General features: G+C 46.3%; 6 non-coding genes and 1 pseudogene across 6 annotated transcripts; all 7 read right to left on the reverse strand.

Moving 5' to 3' along the window:
• Window positions 1-859: 859 nt before the first annotated feature.
• Window positions 860-1,050, reverse strand: LOC141238370 (U2 spliceosomal RNA). The gene has a single exon (XR_012303858.1). It is a non-coding gene; the product is annotated as a U2 spliceosomal RNA (small nuclear RNA).
• Window positions 1,051-2,167: 1,117 nt separating this feature from the next.
• Window positions 2,168-2,358, reverse strand: LOC141238371 (U2 spliceosomal RNA). Its single transcript, XR_012303859.1, has one exon. It is a non-coding gene; the product is annotated as a U2 spliceosomal RNA (small nuclear RNA).
• A 1,118-nt stretch (window positions 2,359-3,476) lies between these two features.
• Window positions 3,477-3,667, reverse strand: LOC141238372 (U2 spliceosomal RNA). Its single transcript, XR_012303860.1, has one exon. It is a non-coding gene; the product is annotated as a U2 spliceosomal RNA (small nuclear RNA).
• A 1,118-nt stretch (window positions 3,668-4,785) lies between these two features.
• Window positions 4,786-4,968, reverse strand: LOC141237960 (U2 spliceosomal RNA). Its single transcript, XR_012303480.1, has one exon. It is a non-coding gene; the product is annotated as a U2 spliceosomal RNA (small nuclear RNA).
• A 789-nt stretch (window positions 4,969-5,757) lies between these two features.
• Window positions 5,758-5,849, reverse strand: LOC141237992 (U2 spliceosomal RNA; annotated as a pseudogene).
• A 1,122-nt stretch (window positions 5,850-6,971) lies between these two features.
• On the reverse strand, window positions 6,972-7,162 carry LOC141238374 (U2 spliceosomal RNA). The gene has a single exon (XR_012303862.1). It is a non-coding gene; the product is annotated as a U2 spliceosomal RNA (small nuclear RNA).
• Window positions 7,163-8,275: 1,113 nt separating this feature from the next.
• LOC141238375 (U2 spliceosomal RNA) lies at window positions 8,276-8,466 on the reverse strand. The gene has a single exon (XR_012303863.1). It is a non-coding gene; the product is annotated as a U2 spliceosomal RNA (small nuclear RNA).
• Between the last annotated feature and the right edge of the window lie 602 nt (window positions 8,467-9,068).

The following is a 9,068-nucleotide window of genomic DNA, read 5'->3' on the forward strand; positions in this document are numbered from 1 at the left end:
GGCGGGGGGGGGGGGGGTGGAACGAGCAGCTGTCTACCCTTAGCAGGTGGGTTGCTGATTAATTACCTCTCCTGCTGCTGCTGCTGGCTGTCCAGCAGCAGACTGAAGGTGGCTGCTGCTGTGCGCAGGTATATAAAGGCTCAGAGCCTATTATGACACGCGCAGCCAGCGTTCCATTGCCACATTCCGTCTACTGCAGGCGGGATACCTGGATGGCTGAATGTCACTGAGAAGCTCACAGAGACCGCCATAAGCAACAGTTTAAAAGAATGCCACAGACTAATCAACCAAACTTTTTGGGTTGGTTTCTCTTTTATAGTCTGCAGGCATTAAATGAAAGAAGTCAGTGTTCCAGCAGAGGGAGACAACGTTTCAGAAAAGGAATTGTAGCAAACCAAAAAAGAAATTTTAAGCGCAGCAGAGTAACCAGCTCACATACCTGTTAGCTCAGGTGAGTTTAAAAGGCTGCTGTTGATAACAAGGGCATTTGCTAAATAGATGGTGTGTGTGCAACAATATACTGAAAGGTCAATTATATTGTGCAGCTTATCTCACCACCTGTAGTTATTTAGGTGAAAGCTCCAAAATGCTTGCCTAATATGTCTGTTTATCCAAAAGGAAGTATAGAGGGAGAGCTAGATAGATAGCATTGCATTACATTACATGGCAATGCAATGCACAGTTGCTGAAGTTGAACCAAAATGAGCTTGTCATCTGGCTTCTGCAACTTTTAACATGAAAAATCCAATGAGGAGAAGAAAAGCAAAGCCAAAGAGTCCATCCCAAAATCCGACAAACAAGCCAAATGAACAAAAAGCATTGAATTCAATTCTTTCTGATTTTAGAAACTGCATTAAAGAAGGGGTGCACCGGTCCTGGAGATACTGCAATACCAGGTCAATGCGTGGAGTGGACAGAGCAAGCTCTTTTTCCATCTCCCTGTTCTAAAAATCCATTTAATATATGGTCCCCAGATAGGGGACGTATCAGATATTAAACTGATAAGAACAGATACTACACTTGATCTTAGCCAAAAGGCCGAGAAGCGATAACCAGAATTGGTTTCCGACTACGGTGCCACCCAAGGATTCTGAAAAGTCCATTTGTGGAGATGGCCACCTGGACTCCCGTTAAGAAGACATGCTGTCAACCTCTAGATCCCTCACATGCCTGCACTTTTCAGCTTGCTGCTGCTGCAATCCACGCGTTTTAGATCTGCATAACTCCACCTCTTTTAGCACAGTACCCTCAACCCCCGGCTGTTCCCACCCGCCTCAACACCGTTGGAAGGGAGGAGAACCAATTAAGGCGGGGGGGGGGGGTGGAACGAGCAGCTGTCTACCCTTAGCAGGAGGGTTGCTGATTAATTACCTCTCCTGCTGCTGCTGCTGCTGGCTGTCCAGCAGCAGACTGAAGGTGGCTGCTGCTGTGCGCAGGTATATAAAGGCTCAGAGCCTATTATGACACGCGCAGCCAGCGTTCCATTGCCACATTCCGTCTACTGCAGGCGGGATACCTGGATGGCTGAATGTCACTGAGAAGCTCACAGAGACCGCCATAAGCAACAGTTTAAAAGAATGCCACAGACTAATCAACCAAACTTTTTGGGTTGGTTTCTCTTTTATAGTCTGCAGGCACTAAATGAAAAAAGTCAGTGTTCCAGCAGAGGGAGACAACGTTTCAGAAAAGGCATTGTAGCAAACCAAAAAAGAAATTTTAAGCGCAGCAGAGTAACCAGCTCACATACCTGTTAGCTCAGGTGAGTTTAAAAGGCTGCTGTTGATAACAAGGGCATTTGCTAAATAGATGGTGTGTGTGCAACAATATACTGAAAGGTCAATTATATTGTGCAGCTTATCTCACCACCTGTAGTTATTTAGGTGAAAGCTCCAAAATGCTTGCCTAATATGTCTGTTTATCCAAAAGGAAGTATAGAGGGAGAGCTAGATAGATAGCATTGCATTACATTACATGGCAATGCAATGCACAGTTGCTGAAGTTGAACCAAAATGAGCTTGTCATCTGGCTTCTGCAACTTTTAACATGAAAAATCCAATGAGGAGAAGAAAAGCAAAGCCAAAGAGTCCATCCCAAAATCCGACAAACAAGCCAAATGAACAAAAAGCATTGAATTCAATTCTTTCTGATTTTAGAAACTGCATTAAAGAAGGGGTGCACCGGTCCTGGAGATACTGCAATACCAGGTCAATGCGTGGAGTGGACAGAGCAAGCTCTTTTTCCATCTCCCTGTTCTAAAAATCCATTTAATATATGGTCCCCAGATAGGGGACGTATCAGATATTAAACTGATAAGAACAGATACTACACTTGATCTTAGCCAAAAGGCCGAGAAGCGATAACCAGAATTGGTTTCCGACTACGGTGCTACCCAAGGATTCTGAAAAGTCCATTTGTGGAGATGGCCACCTGGACTCCCGTTAAGAAGACATGCTGTCAACCTCTAGATCCCTCACATGCCTGCACTTTTCGGCTTGCTGCTGCTGCAATCCACGCGTTTTAGATCTGCATAACTCCACCTCTTTTAGCACAGTACCCTCAACCCCCGGCTGTTCCCACCCGCCTCAACACCGTTGGAAGGGAGGAGAACCAATTAAGGCGGGGGGGGGGTGGAACGAGCAGCTGTCTACCCTTAGCAGGAGGGTTGCTGATTAATTACCTCTCCTGCTGCTGCTGCTGCTGCTGGCTGTCCAGCAGCAGACTGAAGGTGGCTGCTGCTGTGCGCAGGTATATAAAGGCTCAGAGCCTATTATGACACGCGCAGCCAGCGTTCCATTGCCACATTCCGTCTACTGCAGGCGGGATACCTGGATGGCTGAATGTCACTGAGAAGCTCACAGAGACCGCCATAAGCAACAGTTTAAAAGAATGCCACAGACTAATCAACCAAACTTTTTGGGTTGGTTTCTCTTTTATAGTCTGCAGGCATTAAATGAAAGAAGTCAGTGTTCCAGCAGAGGGAGACAACGTTTCAGAAAAGGCATTGTAGCAAACCAAAAAAGAAATTTTAAGCGCAGCAGAGTAACCAGCTCACATACCTGTTAGCTCAGGTGAGTTTAAAAGGCTGCTGTTGATTACAAGGGCATTTGCTAAATAGATGGTGTGTGTGCAACAATATACTGAAAGGTCAATTATATTGTGCAGCTTATCTCACCACCTGTAGTTATTTAGGTGAAAGCTCCAAAATGCTTGCCTAATATGTCTGTTTATCCAAAAGGAAGTATAGAGGGAGAGCTAGATAGATAGCATTGCATTACATTACATGGCAATGCAATGCACAGTTGCTGAAGTTGAACCAAAATGAGCTTGTCATCTGGCTTCTGCAACTTTTAACATGAAAAATCCAATGAGGAGAAGAAAAGCAAAGCCAAAGAGTCCATCCCAAAATCCGACAAACAAGCCAAATGAACAAAAAGCATTGAATTCAATTCTTTCTGATTTTAGAAACTGCATTAAAGAAGGGGTGCACCGGTCCTGGAGATACTGCAATACCAGGTCAATGCGTGGAGTGGACAGAGCAAGCTCTTTTTCCATCTCCCTGTTCTAAAAATCCATTTAATATATGGTCCCCAGATAGGGGACGTATCAGATATTAAACTGATAAGAACAGATACTACACTTGATCTTAGCCAAAAGGCCGAGAAGCGATAACCAGAATTGGTTTCCGACTACGGTGCCACCCAAGGATTCTGAAAAGTCCATTTGTGGAGATGGCCACCTGGACTCCCGTTAAGAAGACATGCTGTCAACCTCTAGATCCCTCACATGCCTGCACTTTTCGGCTTGCTGCTGCTGCAATCCACGCGTTTTAGATCTGCATAACTCCACCTCTTTTAGCACAGTACCCTCAACCCCCGGCTTTTCCCACCCGCCTCAACACCGTTGGAAGGGAGGAGAACCAATTAAGGCGGGGGGGTGGGGGGGGTGGAACGAGCAGCTGTCTACCCTTAGCAGGAGGGTTGCTGATTAATTACCTCTCCTGCTGCTGCTGCTGGCTGTCCAGCAGCAGACTGAAGGTGGCTGCTGCTGTGCGCAGGTATATAAAGGCTCAGAGCCTATTATGACACGCGCAGCCAGCGTTCCATTGCCACATTCCGTCTACTGCAGGCGGGATACCTGGATGGCTGAATGTCACTGAGAAGCTCACAGAGACCGCCATAAGCAACAGTTTAAAAGAATGCCACAGACTAATCAACCAAACTTTTTGGGTTGGTTTCTCTTTTATAGTCTGCAGGCATTAAATGAAAGAAGTCAGTGTTCCAGCAGAGGGAGACAACGTTTCAGAAAAGGCATTGTAGCAAACCAAAAAAGAAATTTTAAGCGCAGCAGAGTAACCAGCTCACATACCTGTTAGCTCAGGTGAGTTTAAAAGGCTGCTGTTGATAACAAGGGCATTTGCTAAATAGATGGTGTGTGTGCAACAATATACTGAAAGGTCAATTATATTGTGCAGCTTATCTCACCACCTGTAGTTATTTAGGTGAAAGCTCCAAAATGCTTGCCTAATATGTCTGTTTATCCAAAAGGAAGTATAGAGGGAGAGCTAGATAGATAGCATTGCATTACATTACATGGCAATGCAATGCACAGTTGCTGAAGTTGAACCAAAATGAGCTTGTCATCTGGCTTCTGCAACTTTTAACATGAAAAATCCAATGAGGAGAAGAAAAGCAAAGCCAAAGAGTCCATCCCAAAATCCGACAAACAAGCCAAATGAACAAAAAGCATTGAATTCAATTCTTTCTGATTTTAGAAACTGCATTAAAGAAGGGGTGCACCGGTCCTGGAGATACTGCAATACCAGGTCAATGCGTGGAGTGGACAGAGCAAGCTCTTTTTCCATCTCCCTGTTCTAAAAATCCATTTAATATATGGTCCCCAGATAGGGGACGTATCAGATATTAAACTGATAAGAACAGATTTTTTTTTTTATCGAAAGCCCGAATTCGTGTACAAAACCCGAGTGCGCTTAAAAAAGTGACAAGTGCCACAAAAAAAGTGCACTAGGATGCTGGTCTTCTTGAAACCCTCTCCAAAAGGAGAAGGGTCCCCCAAACCATTCCCCGTCCCTCCGAGCCAAAAGGCCACAGCGAGGAACAGGGACAAAAAGCCACCTCCAGCCGAAGCCAGAGGCGACCCAATCTTACCCCCAGCACCTGCCCGAGTTCTCACCCGAGCAAGGCACTGGGAGCCAAAGACTGTGCTCCCCTCCCGGAAGAGGGGAGCCAACAACGCTCTCCTCCCGAAAGAGGAGAGCCAGGGGGGTTCAGGGGGGAGCGGAACCTGATGGCCACACACTCCCCCCCTAGACCTGCCAAGAGAGGAACCCGTAAGGGAACCGCATCCCGACAAAATCCTAGTAGGACGTGACACACGTGAATAAGTGGACACACAGTGACAAAGAAATTAAATAAATAGTGAAGGTTTCACAGTATAATACTGCCCGGACCTTCGACCGGGAATTGAAAAATTCCCCATCCTAAGGCCAGAAGGCCCGGAATAAGGGTGTGTGCGAAGAAAGAAAATTTGAAGTGCTTGTGCAAATGTGCCATAAACTCAAGTGGGGTTCCCAATCCCAGTGAGTTAAGGCACCCCAGGGTCACCACTCCTGGGGCACTTCACACTTCGGGCTTTCGATCTTCCCCGGCCCAATGGCGTCGATCCTGGGGGGCCATGCTTTCCACCAGATGACTATATTAGCCACCTGGCGTACTAACAAGCGCCTAAACCCCAGTGTGCATAATGTATCAATCTACTAGGGCGGCCAACATCCAAAACCGCCTTTTCGAAAGATACTACACTTGATCTTAGCCAAAAGGCCGAGAAGCGATAACCAGAATTGGTTTCCGACTACGGTGCCACCCAAGGATTCTGAAAAGTCCATTTGTGGAGATGGCCACCTGGACTCCCGTTAAGAAGACATGCTGTCAACCTCTAGATCCCTCACATGCCTGCACTTTTCGGCTTGCTGCTGCTGCAATCCACGCGTTTTAGATCTGCATAACTCCACCTCTTTTAGCACAGTACCCTCAACCCCCGGCTGTTCCCACCCGCCTCAACACCGTTGGAAGGGAGGAGAACCAATTAAGGCGGGGGGGGGGGTGGAACGAGCAGCTGTCTACCCTTAGCAGGAGGGTTGCTGATTAATTACCTCTCCTGCTGCTGCTGCTGCTGCTGCTGGCTGTCCAGCAGCAGACTGAAGGTGGCTGCTGCTGTGCGCAGGTATATAAAGGCTCAGAGCCTATTATGACACGCGCAGCCAGCGTTCCATTGCCACATTCCGTCTACTGCAGGCGGGATACCTGGATGGCTGAATGTCACTGAGAAGCTCACAGAGACCGCCATAAGCAACAGTTTAAAAGAATGCCACAGACTAATCAACCAAACTTTTTGGGTTGGTTTCTCTTTTATAGTCTGCAGGCATTAAATGAAAGAAGTCAGTGTTCCAGCAGAGGGAGACAACGTTTCAGAAAAGGCATTGTAGCAAACCAAAAAAGAAATTTTAAGCGCAGCAGAGTAACCAGCTCACATACCTGTTAGCTCAGGTGAGTTTAAAAGGCTGCTGTTGATAACAAGGGCATTTGCTAAATAGATGGTGTGTGTGCAACAATATACTGAAAGGTCAATTATATTGTGCAGCTTATCTCACCACCTGTAGTTATTTAGGTGAAAGCTCCAAAATGCTTGCCTAATATGTCTGTTTATCCAAAAGGAAGTATAGAGGGAGAGCTAGATAGATAGCATTGCATTACATTACATGGCAATGCAATGCACAGTTGCTGAAGTTGAACCAAAATGAGCTTGTCATCTGGCTTCTGCAACTTTTAACATGAAAAATCCAATGAGGAGAAGAAAAGCAAAGCCAAAGAGTCCATCCCAAAATCCGACAAACAAGCCAAATGAACAAAAAGCATTGAATTCAATTCTTTCTGATTTTAGAAACTGCATTAAAGAAGGGGTGCACCGGTCCTGGAGATACTGCAATACCAGGTCAATGCGTGGAGTGGACAGAGCAAGCTCTTTTTCCATCTCCCTGTTCTAAAAATCCATTTAATATATGGTCCCCAGATAGGGGACGTATCAGATATTAAACTGATAAGAACAGATACTACACTTGATCTTAGCCAAAAGGCCGAGAAGCGATAACCAGAATTGGTTTCCGACTACACTGCCACCCAAGGATTCTGAAAAGTCCATTTGTGGAGATGGCCACCTGGACTCCCGTTAAGAAGACATGCTGTCAACCTCTAGATCCCTCACATGCCTGCACTTTTCGGCTTGCTGCTGCTGCAATCCACGCGTTTTATATCTGCATAACTCCACCTCTTTTAGCACAGTACCCTCAACCCCCGGCTGTTCCCACCCGCCTCAACACCGTTGGAAGGGAGGAGAACCAATTAAGGCGGGGGGGGGGGTGGAACGAGCAGCTGTCTACCCTTAGCAGGAGGGTTGCTGATTAATTACCTCTCCTGCTGCTGCTGCTGGCTGTCCAGCAGCAGACTGAAGGTGGCTGCTGCTGTGCGCAGGTATATAAAGGCTCAGAGCCTATTATGACACGCGCAGCCAGCGTTCCATTGCCACATTCCGTCTACTGCAGGCGGGATACCTGGATGGCTGAATGTCACTGAGAAGCTCACAGAGACCGCCATAAGCAACAGTTTAAAAGAATGCCACAGACTAATCAACCAAACTTTTTGGGTTGGTTTCTCTTTTATAGTCTGCAGGCATTAAATGAAAGAAGTCAGTGTTCCAGCAGAGGGAGACAACGTTTCAGAAAAGGCATTGTAGCAAACCAAAAAAGAAATTTTAAGCGCAGCAGAGTAACCAGCTCACATACCTGTTAGCTCAGGTGAGTTTAAAAGGCTGCTGTTGATAACAAGGGCATTTGCTAAATAGATGGTGTGTGTGCAACAATATACTGAAAGGTCAATTATATTGTGCAGCTTATCTCACCACCTGTAGTTATTTAGGTGAAAGCTCCAAAATGCTTGCCTAATATGTCTGTTTATCCAAAAGGAAGTATAGAGGGAGAGCTAGATAGATAGCATTGCATTACATTACATGGCAATGCAATGCACAGTTGCTGAAGTTGAACCAAAATGAGCTTGTCATCTGGCTTCTGCAACTTTTAACATGAAAAATCCAATGAGGAGAAGAAAAGCAAAGCCAAAGAGTCCATCCCAAAATCCGACAAACAAGCCAAATGAACAAAAAGCATTGAATTCAATTCTTTCTGATTTTAGAAACTGCATTAAAGAAGGGGTGCACCGGTCCTGGAGATACTGCAATACCAGGTCAATGCGTGGAGTGGACAGAGCAAGCTCTTTTTCCATCTCCCTGTTCTAAAAATCCATTTAATATATGGTCCCCAGATAGGGGACGTATCAGATATTAAACTGATAAGAACAGATACTACACTTGATCTTAGCCAAAAGGCCGAGAAGCGATAACCAGAATTGGTTTCCGACTACGGTGCCACCCAAGGATTCTGAAAAGTCCATTTGTGGAGATGGCCACCTGGACTCCCGTTAAGAAGACATGCTGTCAACCTCTAGATCCCTCACATGCCTGCACTTTTCGGCTTGCTGCTGCTGCAATCCACGCGTTTTAGATCTGCATAACTCCACCTCTTTTAGCACAGTACCCTCAACCCCCGGCTGTTCCCACCCGCCTCAACACTGTTGGAAGGGAGGAGAACCAATTAAGGCGGGGGGGGGGGTGGAACGAGCAGCTGTCTACCCTTAGCAGGAGGGTTGCTGATTAATTACCTCTCCTGCTGCTGCTGCTGCTGCTGGCTGTCCAGCAGCAGACTGAAGGTGGCTGCTGCTGTGCGCAGGTATATAAAGGCTCAGAGCCTATTATGACACGCGCAGCCAGCGTTCCATTGCCACATTCCGTCTACTGCAGGCGGGATACCTGGATGGCTGAATGTCACTGAGAAGCTCACAGAGACCGCCATAAGCAACAGTTTAAAAGAATGCCACAGACTAATCAACCAAACTTTTTGGGTTGGTTTCTCTTTTATAGTCTGCAGGCATTAAATGAAAGAA

The sequence above is a fragment of the Phyllobates terribilis genome, unplaced genomic scaffold, assembly GCF_046119375.1.
Source record: "Phyllobates terribilis strain yellow unplaced genomic scaffold, ASM4611937v1 Scaffold_737__1_contigs__length_740118, whole genome shotgun sequence".
Classification (NCBI taxonomy): domain Eukaryota; kingdom Metazoa; phylum Chordata; class Amphibia; order Anura; family Dendrobatidae; genus Phyllobates; species Phyllobates terribilis.